Genomic DNA, 15,624 nt, shown 5'->3' with positions numbered 1-15,624 from the left:
ATCTTATGTGCTTTTCTTGGAGCGTCGGTTTGTTTTTGTTTTTGTTTTGTTTGAATAAAATGGATCCTAGCATTCACTTTGTGGGAGAGAGACACGCTCCGCTGTAGCACATGGACAAGTATGTCCTTAGGCTCTACTCATAGTATTCATGGCGAAGTTTCTTCTTCGTTAAATTGTTATATGGTTGGAATTGGAAAATGATACATGTAGTAACTTGCTATAATATCTTGGATAATGTGATACTTGGCAATTGTTGTGCTCATGTTTAAGCTCTTGCATCATATACTTTGCACCCATTAATGAAGAAATACATAGAGCATGCTAAAATTTGGTTTGCATATTTGGTTTCTCTAAAGTCTAGATAATTTCTAGTATTGAGTTTGAACAACAAGGAAGACGGTGTAGAGTCTTATAATGTTTTCAATATGTCTTTTATGTGAGTTTTGCTGCACCGCTTCATCCTTGTGTTTGTTTCAAATAGCCTTGCTAGCCTAAACCTTGTATCGAGAGGGAATACTTCTCATGCATCCAAATACTTGAGCCAACCACTATGCCATTTGTGTCCACCATACCTACCTACTACATGGTATTTCTCCGCCATTCCAAAGTAAATTGCTTGAGTGCTACCTTTAAATTTCTATTCCTCTACCTTTACAATATATAGCTCATGGGACAAATAGCTTAAAAACTATTGTGGTATTGAATATGTACTTATGCACTTTATCTCTTATTAAGTTGCTTGTTGTGCGATAACCATGTTCACTGGGGACGCCATCAACTACTCTTTGTTGAATATCATGTGAGTTGCTATGCATGTTCGTCTTGTCTGAAGTAAGGGAGATCTACCACCTTATGGTTAGAGCATGCATATTGTTAGAGAAGAACATTGGGCCGCTAACTAAAGCCATGATCCATGGTGGAAGTTTCAGTTTTGGACAATATCCTCAATCTCAAATGAGAAAATTAATTGTTGCTACATGCTTATGCATAAAAGGGGAGTCCATTATCTGTTGTCTATGTTGTCCCGGTATGGATGTCTAAGTTGAGAATAATCAATAGCGAGAAATCCAATGCGAGCTTTCTCCTTAGACCTTTGTACAGGCGGCATAGAGGTACCCCTTTGTGACACTTGGTTAAAACATGTGCATTGCGATGATCCCGGTAGTCCAAGCTAATTAGGACAAGGTTAGGGCACTATTAGTATACTATGCATGAGGCTTGCAACTTGTAAGATATAATTTACATGATACATATGCTTTATTACTACCGTTGACAAAATTGTTTCTTGTTTTCAAAATCAAAGCTCTAGCACAAATATAGCAATAGATGCTTTCCTCTTTGAAGGACCATTCTTTTACTTTTATGTTGAGTCAGTTCACCTATTTCTCTCCATCTCAAGAAGCAAACACTTGTGTGAACTGTGCATTGATTCCTACATACTTGCTTATTGCACTTATTATATTACTCTATGTTGACAATATCCATGAGATATACATGTTACAAGTTGAAAGCAACCGCTGAAACTTAATCTTCCTATGTGTTGCTTTAATGCTTCTACTATGAATTATTGCTTTATGAGTTAACTCTTATGCAAGACTTATTGATGCTTGTCTTGAAAGTACTATTCATGAAAAGTCTTTGCTATATGATTCACTTGTTTACTCATGTCATTTACATTGTTTTGATCGCTGCATTCACTACATATGCTTTACAAATAGTATGATCAAGGTTATGATGGCATGTCACTCCAGAAATTATCTTTGTTTATCGTTTACCTGCTCGGGACAAGCAGGAACTAAGCTTGGGGATGCTGATACGTCTCCGACGTATCGATAATTTCTTATGTTCCATGCCACATTATTGATGATATCTACATGTTTTATGCACACTTTATGTCATATTCGTGCATTTTCTGGAACTAACCTATTAACAAGATGCCGAAGTGCCGATTCTTTGTTTTCTGCTGTTTTTGGTTTCAGAAATCCTAGTAAGGAAATATTCTCGGAATTGGACGAAATCAACGCCCAGGGTCCTATTTTGCCACGAAGCTTCCAGAAGACCGAAGAGGAGACGAAGTGGGGCCACGAGGTGGCCAGACTATAGGGCGGCGCGGCCCAAGCCCTGGCCGCGCCGACCTGTAGTGTGGGCCCCTCGTGACGCCCCTTGACCTGCCCTTCCGCCTACAAATAGCCTTCGTCGCGAAACCCCCAGTACCGAGAGCCACAATACGGAAAACCTTCCAGAGACGCCGCTGCCGCCAATCCCATCTCGGGGGATTCAGGAGATCGCCTCCGGCACCCTGCCGGAGAGGGGAATCATCTCCCGGAGGACTCTACGCCGCCATGGTCGCCTCCGGAGTGATGTGTGAGTAGTCTACCCCTGGACTATGGGTCCATAGCAGTAGCTAGATGGTTGTCTTCTCCCCATTGTGCTTAATTGTCGGGTCTTGTGAGCTGCCGAACATGATCAAGATCATCTATCTGTAATTCTATATGTTGTGTTTGTTGGGATCCGATGAATAGAGAATACTTGTTATGTTGATTATCAAAGTTATGTCTATGTGTTGTTTATGATCTTGCATGCTCTCCGTTACTAGTAGATGCTCTGGCCAAGTAGATGCTTGTAACTCCAAGAGGGAGTATTTATGCTCGATAGTGGGTTCATGTCTCCGTGAATCTGGGGAAGTGACAGAAATCTCTAAGATTATGGATGTGCTGTTGCCACTAGGGATAAAACATTGGTGCTATGTTCGAGGATGTAGTTACTGATTACATTACGCGCAATACTTAATGCAATTGTCTGTTGTTAGCAACTTAATACTGGAGGGGTTCGGATGATAACCTGAAGGTGGACTTTTTAGGCATAGATGCATGCTGGATAGCGGTCTATGTACTTTGTCGTAATGCCCAATTAAATCTCACAATACTCATCATAATATGTATGTGCATGGTCATGCCCTCTCTATTTGTCAATTGCCCAACTGTAATTTGTTCACCCAACATGCTGTTTATCTTATGGGAGAGACACCTCTAGTGAACTGTGGACCCCGGTCCAATTCTCTATATCTTGAAATACAATCTCTTTGCAATACTCGTTCTCTTTGTTTTACGCAAACAATCATCATCCACACTATACATCTAATCCTTTGTTACAGCAAGCCGGTGAGATTGACAACCTCGCTGTTTCGTTGGGGCAAAGTACTTGGTTTGTGTTGTGCAGGTTCCACGTTGGCGCCGGAATCCCTGGTGTTGCGCCGCACTACATCTCGCCGCCATCAACCTTCAACGTGCTTCTTGACTCCTACTGGTTCGATAAACCTTGGTTTCTAACTGAGGGAAACTTACTGCTGTACGCATCACACCTTCCACTTGGGGTTCCCAACGGTCGCGTGCTGTACGCGTGTCACATGTCCCGAGAGTCCTGTCCGAACTCGACTAGGTTACAACGAGATCTATTCTAGTCTTTCCTTCTATGGTGCCTTCTGGCCTTGTTCGTCAAGAATCCATCTTCTGGTAGGTCTCCTTTGCTGGAACCAACGTATGAGCCCACCTTGGCTGTTGGGAAATCTTCATGGGCCCCTAATTGGACCGGAGGAGGTAGACTAATGTCGGGTACCCGAAGGGTAATTCCCACATCAGTGTGTGACATTTGTTGATATGTATGACCGATTTGCTTTTTTAAATATACATGCAACACTTGTATTGTGTGGGACCTTTCTAAATAGTTTGTGAATGTTTCTCATGGTTAACTGAATCAACTATGAAAAATTCAAACACATTTTTCAATTTTCTAATAGTTACCCAAGACACTTGTGAAACCAAATTTATTTTATCAAATTTCACTGAGAGCATATTTACATTCAGATGGTTTTTGTGAATTGCAATTGAAAATTTTATGAAACATATCTAAAGCAATGAAACATGTATGCCGGGAAAAAATTGAACTTTTTTTGGAATATTTTGAAACCTATATAAAAATAATGATACTAATTTAACATTATTTTTTTACATTCTGGACATTATGAAATATGAGATTATATGTTAAAAATTAAGTTCAAAAGTGTAAACCATTTAAAAGAAAGTGCACAATTGTATTAGAAAATCTTGTGAATTTCTGTTGAAGTTGAGTACCTCATGTGCAATAAGCGTCTAAGAGCATCTCCACTGGCGCTCCCAATAACGAGCCCCATAGACTTATTGGGCCGCATTTTGGGCCTCAATAAAATAGTCGGCGAATCCAACCTACGTGTGGTACATAAGGTTCCATTTGGGAGCGCCAGCTACAGACTCCAGCTCACACATTGGTGACGAGCCCAGCCGCAGTGATACCGTCCTCTAAAAGATTCTTCTCTCTACTACATTTTCTGTCCTCACATGCATGCATGGCCTGCTGCTAGCGCATCTATTAGGTTTAACCTCTATGTGACACATGTCCTCACTAGATCATGAAGGCGCACGTTGTTGCGCCCGTCGAATGAGGAAATAAATTGTAGAACTGATTGAGATATCAAAAATGCATGACAAAATTTGACACGCACGGATTGCAATGCCTAAAAAGATAGTATTTATTGGTAGCGCATGATCTCCTTGTCAGTCCTATGCTTGCATCATCAATCACTTGGGTGACATTTTCAGTAAATTAGGACTGAAACGAATCAGTAAGACAGACAAGAGGAATCAGAGGGGCACATAACCCTTCTTGACGACCATAGTGTTGAACTTCGAGCAGCTGCGACATGCCTCATTACTGGGGCTAGCCACTCCACGCCCGCTGCTCTCAGTGGTCTCCCCTGGATGGGCCGATGATACGAGGAGACGGGGAGCATCGTATGAATTGGTGTAGGGTTCTAATGTGGTAGTAATTGTGTGCACCCATTATGAATGTGAAAAAAAATAAAGGCCGACAGTGGATTTTATTGCACGTCAGTTACAGTTTTGGTTAAGTTAGTATATATTCTGTGTTTTTTTTGAAATTGTCACCGGGGGGGAGAGAGTCCCCACCTGGATTTCATTGAAAAAAGGACGTTTAGTCCTGAGAATTACAAGCTGAGAGGTGGTCACGCCAGACCAGTACATGTTGTTGGTGCATAGGGTTTTTGAACCTATGCAACTAAATAGATATGTCATCAATTACATTAGAGAGAGCTTTGGAGGGGGAAATTATTACATCTCTGAAAATTAGTGAGTTCCTGACGTCCCAGATGCGCCACAGAGTAGAGAGCAAAATGTCTGGCCAGACCGAGGCTGGGAGGTGAGACTGCGCCTGTAGTTTCCAGGAGTTGGGGTAGCGAAGCAAGAGGTGTTGCAGCTGTGCCCTCTGCCAGATGATTCGTGCGGCAGGACAGTCGAAGAATAGGTGTTGATGGTCTTCAACTGTGTTGGGGCATCTTGGGCATGAAGGAGAGTCGATGATTGTCTTGCGGTGTAGATTCGATTTTGTATTTAGTCTATCGAGATGGAAAAGCCATCCGAAGATCTTAACCTTGTTTGGGACCCGTGAAGCCCAGATGAAGGCGGTTATGTCGTCAGCTTGGTGATCATGCAACAAATTGTAAGCTGCTTTTGTTGAGAAGGGGGAGCCGTCTAGCATAGATCGTCGATCATTGTGTTGGGTTAAATGAATACCCTGCAATAAAAGTGAGAGAGAAGCTAGCTCTTCAGCAGCCACATTGGTTAGCCTATTCCTGAGCCCATAGCCTAGGCCTTGTTCCAAGATTTCACAGACAAAAGCGTTGGGGTTTAAGTGGTGGGAGAAGATGTCTGGGTATATGGTGGCGAGGGGTTCAGGCAGCAGCCATCTATCAAGCCAAAAAAGGTGTTTTGTCCACTGTTAACTTGGCATTGTGTGATGGCTCTGAGGGTGTTTAGATTTTTGTGGATGATCCTACCAAAGGAGGAGCTGTTAGATCCAAGGGTCAGTGGGTAGGGTGACAATTGTGAAATCCAAATTCTCCATGGAGTGTTTTCCTTTTGCAGAGTTCTGAAACAAAACTTCAGAAGTAGACAAACATTTTGCAAATGTAGATTTTTAATGCCTAGACCAGCCATTTGTTTGGGAAGACAAGCTCTAGACCAAGCAACTAGACATTGAGAACCAGAAACAGTATCCTCCCCTGCCCAGAAGAAAGCTCTTCTTCGTTTGTCAATTTTTTCAATGATGAGGAGATGGATGAGCAAGCAAGCCATGAAATGGGTTGGAAGACTGTCTAAAACAGCAGATAGTAGTGTTAATCTCCCACCTTTGGATAAGAGAGCGGCGCACCAACCTGCAAGGTATTTGTCCACTCTATCAATCAGAGGTTGAAATGCTGAAGGGGGTAGTTTAGAAGGGGATAGAGGCAGTCCCAGGTACGTTTGAGGGAAGGAGCTGATAGTAGTGTGAAGTGCATTGGCAATGTGTTGCTCCTCAGATGGTTGGGTGTTTAGAGTGATTAGTGTGGTTTTCTGAAAATTTATGTGAAGGCCGGTTGCTTCTTGGAAAAGCTATAGGATAGATTTAAGTTTTTGTGCAGCTTGAGGGGAGGCTCTCGCTAGAATGAGTGTGTCATCAGCATATTGGATAGTTGCAGGCGGTAGGTCATCTCTGATAGGGTGAACCATGTCATTTTGTGTGAATGCTTGTAGGATGAGCTGTTGGAGGATATCTGAGAAGATAATGAAAAGGTAGGGGGGAGATTGGGTCTCCCTGCCTAAGGCCTTTGTGACATTGAATCCAGGGTCCAGGGACTCCATTAAGAAGAATTGCAGAACTGCCAGAGATCAGGATAGTGTGCATCCAGGAGCAGAATATGGGTGGAAAGCCTCTATGGATTAGAAGAGAGAGTAGAGCAGCCCAGGACACTGAATCGAAGGCTTTTCTGAAATCCAATTTGATGAGCATAGTGGGTGCTTTCCTCTTGTGGCAACAGTTGAGGAGGTCAGCTGCATAGTTAAAATTTTCTGCTATGGATCGTCCTCGAACAAAACCAGTTTGGTTAGCGTGTATAATTGTTGGGATTAGAGGTTGTAGACGGTTTGTGAGCACTTTGGCTATAGCTTTCATGGGGCAGTTCTGAAGGGATATTGGTCTAAAAGCGTCGGGTGTGTTGGCAGCCTCATTTTTAGATAATAAGACAATAAGGGCTCGGTTTATACTGGACAGGTCAGCAGTCTGGTTGTGGAAATGAGTGAAGAGGTGGAAAACATCCGATTTAATAGATTGCCAGTATTTTTTGTAGAAACTTGGGCCAAAACCGTCAGGTCCAGGGCTAGCAAAAGAATTCATCTGAAAGAAGGCGTTTGTGATTTCTTCCTGTGAGAAAGGCAGGGCTAGGGAGGCAAGATTGGAGAGAGGTTGTGGGTATAGGTGTTGTAGACTGAAGCTCCAGTTTGGTATATATTCTGTGTTGTCCTTCTAAGTCATTGTTTCCCTCCCATCTTCTTTGTTCTGTTGAGATGCGGTGCTATCTGTTGAATTCTACATGCAATTGTATAGTCGAAGAATTTGAGAAGTTCTATTTTTTAGTAATAGTCGTATAATTAGTACCAATTGTATGGTCAAAGATGGTTCTCTTGCAATAGTATTAGAATTAGTACAGAGTAGTAAAAATGTTCAAATTTCTGTAGGAATCAATAATATTACTACTCTTGTCATTCTGATGGCTGTGCTGCTCTGATTGATGTATTGAAGATGATATGCAGATTTTAGACTGATGATACCACTTTTTGTGGAAGGGTGAGGAATGAGCTTTGTAAAGACGCAGAATGTTAGTGGCAGAAAATCATCAAAAGAGTTTTATGTAGATATTTTTTAGTGCAACTAAAAAGAAATATCTATCTTCCCTGACAAACTATAGAAGCAAGTAATAGTCTACCGATTAGAGAAATGGAACACATGATAAGGGATTTATAGTACCCAAATCCATGCCCACACTTGCTATCATAGAACTTGAGGTTTCAACTGCTGAAGTAATAGTTATTATGAACAAAAAAAAACCATTAGTCTCTCCATTGTCACCAGTTTACAATAATATCAAGTCACACATCTACATCAACCACTTTAAAAAATGAAGCAACATGTACCCAAGGACGGCAGCCTTTACATCAAATTTCTGGAAACTACATATGCATGCACCATCGTTTATAAACCTTAAAAACATTATCATGGGCATGCACCAAGAGCAACCTCAACCAACCGATATATATGCCATGACACTCAAATGGCCAAACAGGCAAACAAGCTACCGTTTTCCCCATCTGAAGTTTATTACCGGCACACCAATTGTCTTTTTCCACTTTCAGGTCGATGCTTTCATCAGGGGACCAACATAGGTGTAATACATTGTGTATGGAGATTGTGATCATCGTGAACCAATATGATATATAAAGCTATATTTCTAAAAAAAATCTTACCAGCTTCTCATCTGTGTGTGCCGGTTCTGCAGGTATACAAAAGTAAACAAGCAGAGATATATTAAGACACATGTCGCGCAATCCAAACTACAAGCAGAACCAAAGATTGTTTAAAATATTTCCTGTGGAAATTCGAGCTTGCACAAAATTCTACAATAAAAGGGAAGCTCGAGTACCTTTTTTAAGACCACGTTCAACAAAATGCTAGCCTTGTATGAAATATTGCAATATGATGGAATGCCCGGCCGGTAGAAAGACAAGAAAGTATGGCTACAATATAGCTACACCCAAGCATGACCGAGGTAAAACTGATTGGTTGTATAAGCCCTTTCTGGTGCTAAATTCACTTCGCCTAATTGGCTTTATAAGCCCTTCCTGCTGCAGTACCAGTGTGTTCGAATTCAAGATTCCCAATCTCTATACACATCCCTCTTTTGTAGATACAAAAGGAGAAGATAAGTCAGAAACCATCGCAATATTGTAAAATCATGTAGGCAACAGCCAACATTTACGTGGACATAAGCAGATACAACATCTGAATCTTGTAGTGCCGATTCATAGTTATGAATCCAAACTTTCACCGATCACATAAGAAATTACTGACAAAAACTGAGACTACAGTACGATATCTAAAAAGAACTGACCTGGCTTCCAGCCATTGCTAATAGCCGGATCGGGAATTCCACAATCAAATAAATCCAATGAAATTCCAAGGTTTAACGCAAAAAATTTAGGGAGACGGCATAAAAACAGCCTGGAAGGACTTGGAGTCTGGAAAATTAGGATTCTATAGACATTGACAATTATTGTAGGGGTCTGCTCCAGTACAACCCCCCCCCCCCCCACAAACTCAGTTTGGGCCCGTAAGCCCAAATCCAAACCCATGTACAATCCCAGTATACATCTATATATGGGTACCGTGTATTTTTAGTTGGCACCAACAACTCTGCGATCTCCACGTTTAGCCAATTTCCATTCCACGTTTGTGGATCTGCTGGCCGCTGTCCAGCCCTCGCATCTCCAAATCCTCGCAGACCCCGTCCGGCCGCCCGCCAGCGTCATCTCCGGTCATCTTCGTAACTTCATGGCCGGACAGGCCGGCTGCATGTCCGACGTAGACCCAACAGTCCCGCCACTTCTCCAAACTATCTTGGCGTTCGTGGACTGTTGTGCTTAATCATGTACTCTACACTGATGACAGTGTGTGTTTAAGAATTTTTCAATCAATCTTGATGGAATTGTATAAGCGCTGGGTTAGCAGCGTGTGACTGCATCATCTACAGTGTGTTCAACTTGTGTAGCAGCATGAGAGTAGAGATGCAATGTGTATAGTCGCTGCGTAAACGTTTTTGGACTGTCCGTCAATATAAACACAAGACTGGCCGTCGGGCTTCGTTCTCAACAGCCCAGACTGTCCGGCGAGTAGGTGGCCAGACAGTCCGTCGGACCACCGCGTCGCCGCTGTAATTTCTGCACACCACCAGGTCACCGTTACTGTATGTCGTCGGTCATCACCACCCCACCATTAATAAACGCCACCGTACAACCTGATCGTGCTGGCAATCACCGCTGGTTGTGCCTACTGGCCGGCACGCCGTTGTGTTTCTGTAGCTCCCGCGGCCATGAATGCCATCGCTCGGCAAAACCACCTTGGATGAGACGATGACGGTGTGGTACTCGTACTTATACGTACCTTGTACAATTTATTTGGGCCATACGAGTTTTGTACATGGCTACTTATACCCGTTGTGTTTTAGTAACGAAGAGGTATTAAGCGATCTCAGCCGTCCTTGTGATTGAGTTTGCTCTGAGTTTAGGGGAGGGGGTTGTACCGGAGCAAATGCCATTATTGTATGGAAAGGGGGCAGTTGGGAGAAGCTAGGAAGAGATTTCGATGGAACGAAAGATTATATAGCCAAGGTGAGGCCTCAGCAGTAACGTACCATCATCACTCGCCGCCCGAAATCTGCGCACGATATAGTGGCCATTATTGATTTGCACGAACTGGAACTTTTTTTTTGAACTGCACGAACTGAAACTTTACTCTGGCTTAAAGGCAGCGATGCTTCGCATCTGTCAGACCCATCAACTTGGGAGGAGCCGCATTAGCTGCCGAACACCGCACCGCGCTGAATTACCATCGCCATCAACTGATCCACGCATAATCGCTTAATTGGTCGCCACTTGAGACGCTCCGCTCCGCATCGTCCACGATCCCCAATCCCTTCATATTGTATTTTTTTTCTTTTACTCCGTAATATGTCTCAATCAGAATGTAGAAAGGAACCCAGCTTGTAAAATTGGGTTTGGCTCGGCCTGCGGTCTATGGGCTTTAGTGGCCCGGTTATCCAGAAAATGCCCAAATCAACCTGCGCAGTAGCGGCCAAAAAAAGTTTGGGCTGGCTTTCGACGTGAGTTGACGGTGGAAACGGGTGCGTGTGGCGTTTCGTTTTGATGGGGAGATCTGGACCGTTTAAGTGTAAGATCGGACGATTTAGGACGTAAAAGTGATGCGGTGGCTCTTAGGTGGTTAAGTTATACTGTTAACTAATAGCACATGTCCTGTTGTCGGCGCGCCCCATAGCTTGTTGTTGGCGCACATGTACGCTATTTTATGGGGGTTGTCGGCGCACATGTCCACACACACAAAAATATTCCATCCGTCCACATTTACATGATATTCTTATTTTGCATGATCAAAAGTGACCATCAATTTGACAACAATACATGAGAATTGTGTCATAAAAGTTATACTGTTAGAAACTTTATTTAAATACCAAGTTGGCAATATAATTGCGGTAGATAGCACATGCTTTGTCAGTTAAATCGATGATAAAAGTTGAACCTCAAAATATGTGTGTACCATGTAAATGTGGACGGAGAGGGAGTACACATAATAGAGGTCCCAGAATAAAACAAGGAGCAAATGGGAAAAGATGGTGTAATACAAAGGAATAAATGTTTTAGTACGGATACATGTGTGACTGGAAGACTCTGATTGGCTCGTCCTGTAACGCAAAAGTTAGAAAAGAATTTGTGCTTTGCACCCACTGTCTACGTTTGGTATACGCATGAGACACGTGCCAGTACAATCGAGAAGCAAACCTACCGATTCCACCGTTAGCTTGCCAAGTCATCCACAAAATAACCATGTAATGTCACACACTCAGGCCTAATTTGGTTCAAATGATTTTCGAAGGGGAAAAGTGTGAGAGTGCACTTTTTCACTTTCTCTTTTTTATATCTCTCAAAATATTACATTTTTTGATTTGATTTTTTTGCAAGTCACTAAAAATAACAAATGGAATGGGATAAAAATAGTTCGGAAATTTTTTGTGCAATTTCAAATTCCAAATAATTTAAAATTCAAAAACAATTCTTGAAATATATATATACATAATAAAATAAAAAATTCAAAATATTTTTCCCACGTTCCAATTGTTATGTTTAAGTGATCTGCAATTTTTTTTGTTCAAACAATGTGTGGTGTGAGAGATACAAAAATGAGAAATTGTTTGAGAGGGGAACAAAAAGAATTTGCACGAATCTTGATGCAGTATACACGGTATGGATACGGGTGCTCACCAAGCACCTGCTCCAAAAGTCCACTCTCTTTTCGAAGGAACTTTTCAAGGATTCCAATCGCAATACATAGGAATTTATTCTATAGAATCCATTTGGTTTAAAGGAATGAATCATCCGATAAAAAAAATATTGACTTCTACACTATGATCCCATAGTAATTTTTAGCAAGAGGTTAAGGGAAGTTTCCTTTATGGTTCACTACTATGTATCTCTGTAGGAAATTTCTGTGATGCAACCATGCATCATCCAACTCTTTGCCCGAAAGCAAACGCGTCAAGAAGGACTTGGCAAAACGACGACGCGCTTCCAAACATAATCTAGTAGGAATCTTTATCTATCAGTCACCCACAAACAGTAGACCGATCAACTCCTCGAGCAAGAATCAAGAACACGCTTTCATCTCAAAAAAATAAAGGACGCACGCTTTTGTCGACGGAATGGCAGCAGCAGCCGCCGCCGCCGCAGCAGCTGCCAATGCAGGCCGCCAGGACTCCTCGGAGAGGCGGCAGCAGCAGCCGCCGCTGCAGCCTCAGATGAGCTTGCCGTACTACGCCAACTCGATCATGCTGCAGCCCCAGATGAGCTCGCCGTACTACCCCTACCCGATCCGGCGGCAGCAGTCGTACCACGCTCCTCCTCCACCTCCTTCCCCTCCTCCTCCTCCTCCTCCTCCTCCCTCTCCTCCACCTCCTCCATCCCCGCGGCGGAGAGCCCCGGGCTGTTTCCTCTGCTTCTTCCTAAGGTCATCGTAGTCGTCGTCGTCGTGCTCGGCGCCCTAACCATCGTCCTCTGGCTTATCCTCCGCCCGGTCGCCGTCTCAGCCACGCTGTCCCGCTTCGACCTCGCCGACGCACTCGCCGGCGGCGGCCAGCTCCTCCAGTACAACCTCACCGTGGACATCCGCGTGCGCAACCCGAACCGCTTCCGCATCCACTACGACAACGCCGAGGCGCAGGCGTCCTACGACGGCGAGCGGTTCGGGTACGACCCGTGGAGCCGTTCTACCTGGAGAGGAAAAGCGAACGGACCGTCACTGACGCATTCGGTGGCTCGTCGCCCGTGGACGACGGCGGTGCGCTGCGCACGTACCGCAGGGAGAGGAGCTGCGGGTTCTATCTACTACGTGAAGGTGCGGCTGTACTCCGACCTGGGCTTCAAGGTCAGGGTCTTCAACGCGCGACGCAAGAGCAAGATCAGCTGCACGCTGCGGCTGCGGCTGCCGGTGCCCAGCAGGGGCGCGACGCCGGCGACGACGCAGCTGGGGACGAGGTGCTCCGTGGATTTCTGATCGCCACCGAGTACTGCTCTGGCTGGGATGGCAACGTTTTACCTGACTATTGCTACTAGCTTGCATAAGCTAGGTGACGACCGAGCATGCTTTATTCTAGGCGCGTACTCGATTCTTTGGTTTCATTCAATATGTAAATATGCATCCGATCTGACATGTAACTCTTACTTAATTGATTAAATTATTAGTTAGAGTTTGCCTCGAAAAATGAAGTGGCCTTGTAATCCCGAATGGAGGGAGTAAATTGATGCTCAAGTTCGTTTGTTACCCTCTCATGTGAATTTAGACCAATCTACAACATTTTTGGGTTGTTTTGTGGTACCTTTAAATAAATAATTAATAGCCATTCATTTTTATGCATCCAATGGCGAAAAGTGCTTTTGCCTCCAGACCTCCAGTGCTCTCGCTATTTAAAAAAATAAAAAAATGTTTATATATAAGTCATAAAAATAATCTGAAAAATAATTTTGGAGATTGTGAGTGATATATCTCACAATCATGCAAAATCTCAGCCCAATTTTTTGTTTACTTTGTGCTAGACAAAAATAACAAAATATGACATGTTTTTGGAGATTTGAGAATGACTATTCAGATATGCAGTTTTGTCATTTTGCGTAGTTTAAAATATAAAGTATCTGAAATTGATATTTTACACGTTTGTGGATACATTATTGTCTATATGTAGTTTTTTTCAGAATTTTTTGAAACTAAAAAAATATGATTTTTTGATTTATTTGAAAATAAAGATCACTGGTGTTCATGTGCGCCAAATCTCTATCTATCCAATGCTCTGTAACAAATCATAGCACTGTCAAAATGGAGACAAGTATGATTCATACCTCTACGAGAAAAATGGGCATCGCGACAAGAATTCGCTTAATTGGCCTTGGCCCAAAAGCCCCAGGCCCAATAACCCTCTGCCTCTGTGATCTCGTTCGCCTGAAATAAAAGAGCTACAATGTCGTATTCCTGTAAACCTAAACGAGCCCGCCTCCGTCGCCTCCCTCACGTGGACGCCGCACCGCCGCCGCGCTCCGCGTGACTGCGCCACCCGCTTGTCTCCCTTGCGCCTCAGAGATGTTTGGTGGCGGTGCAGCAACACGTTAGCGGGGGCGACATTGGAGGAGACATGTGGGTCTGCCTGTCGATGGCCACATAGGTCGACGGGCGGCAGCGTAATGCCCATCACGCTGGCAGGAGCCTTGCTAATCATCGCTTCAAGCCGGAGCCCTCGGCGAGGCGAGGGGCCCCAGGGGGCTGTCATCGAGCTCGCGCATCGAGGCACAAGTGCGAGACCGCCATCGTTAGATGGTTGCAGCGGCGGCAGCCTCCATCGAGAAGTCATCATTCGTCATCGAGGAAACCTCAGCCACCTCATAATGCAGATTCCATGTCCTTTAAAATATAAATCTGGTTGTATTCCAGTACTGAATACATTTTCATACCATGATACTGCACTATCGGTCTATCGCTCCGAGTTTTTCTACTCGGTTTTTTCAACCAAATGCAAATTTACTTATTTTCAAGTTTGTTCTCTTAAACTGTACCAGTGTGATGCATTCCAATGGTGTGATAATGGCAATACATGAGATTGCAGGTAGTAGTTCAATATGAATAATTTGGTTTTTGGAATTTGGATGTCTCTTGATGTCATGGTAGTGACAGTATCTAGCTACTAAACATGATTAAACTAAGAATTTTACTGCTGACAAAACACATTAGGTAGATGTGAGTCTAACAGAATTGTTTGTCTATCTTCCATTGAATTGAATACTGTCTCAAAGATTCTCTTAACATTTAACTCAGTGACTATTCCCAACTATGTCATGGATATTCCTCTAAACATTTAACCTAGCTTCTACTGAGAAAACTAGAAAGTTATCTCTCATGTTAGGTTACTTTTTTCGAGAGGATGCGCAAAGTGTGCCTTATCTTTATAAAAAAAAGTAGTATCAAATACAAGATCATCGTACTGTCGCGGATAAGGATAATTATGCTGAGACTCATGCACACTAACCCCCCTCCACCTAAGGCCTACTCTTGCACTGGACCTGATCTCCCTCCTCTCTTTGCCCTCTCCCATAACTGGAACTCCTCTCTGGACCCAGGTTCTTCTGCTCCCACACATTGACAAAAACCCTCGCATTCCTTTGTTTCCAAAGCGTCCATGTTGCGCTGATGACGACCATCTTCCTCACTCTCTTGCGGGCTTCCATCCACCACCTCTCCAAGTTGCTGATGAATCCTTGCTTAGGGATATTTAGGTTAGCATTATACAGGATGTTGCACCAAACCTGTCTCGCATACTGGCATTGGACTAGGATATGATCTACATTATCCTCCACTTGCAGACACGAAAAC

At 43.4% G+C, this 15,624-nt stretch overlaps 1 pseudogene; it reads left to right on the top strand.

The window, feature by feature from the left end:
- Window positions 1-12,340: 12,340 nt before the first annotated feature.
- LOC127344320 (NDR1/HIN1-like protein 10) lies at window positions 12,341-13,568 on the top strand (annotated as a pseudogene).
- The last annotated feature ends 2,056 nt before the right edge of the window (window positions 13,569-15,624 follow it).

This window comes from Lolium perenne, chromosome 3 (genome assembly GCF_019359855.2).
Source record: "Lolium perenne isolate Kyuss_39 chromosome 3, Kyuss_2.0, whole genome shotgun sequence".
Classification (NCBI taxonomy): Eukaryota; Viridiplantae; Streptophyta; class Magnoliopsida; order Poales; family Poaceae; genus Lolium; species Lolium perenne.
Note: the sequence above shows the minus strand (reverse complement) of the source record. Positions and strands in the feature narration are given on the sequence as shown.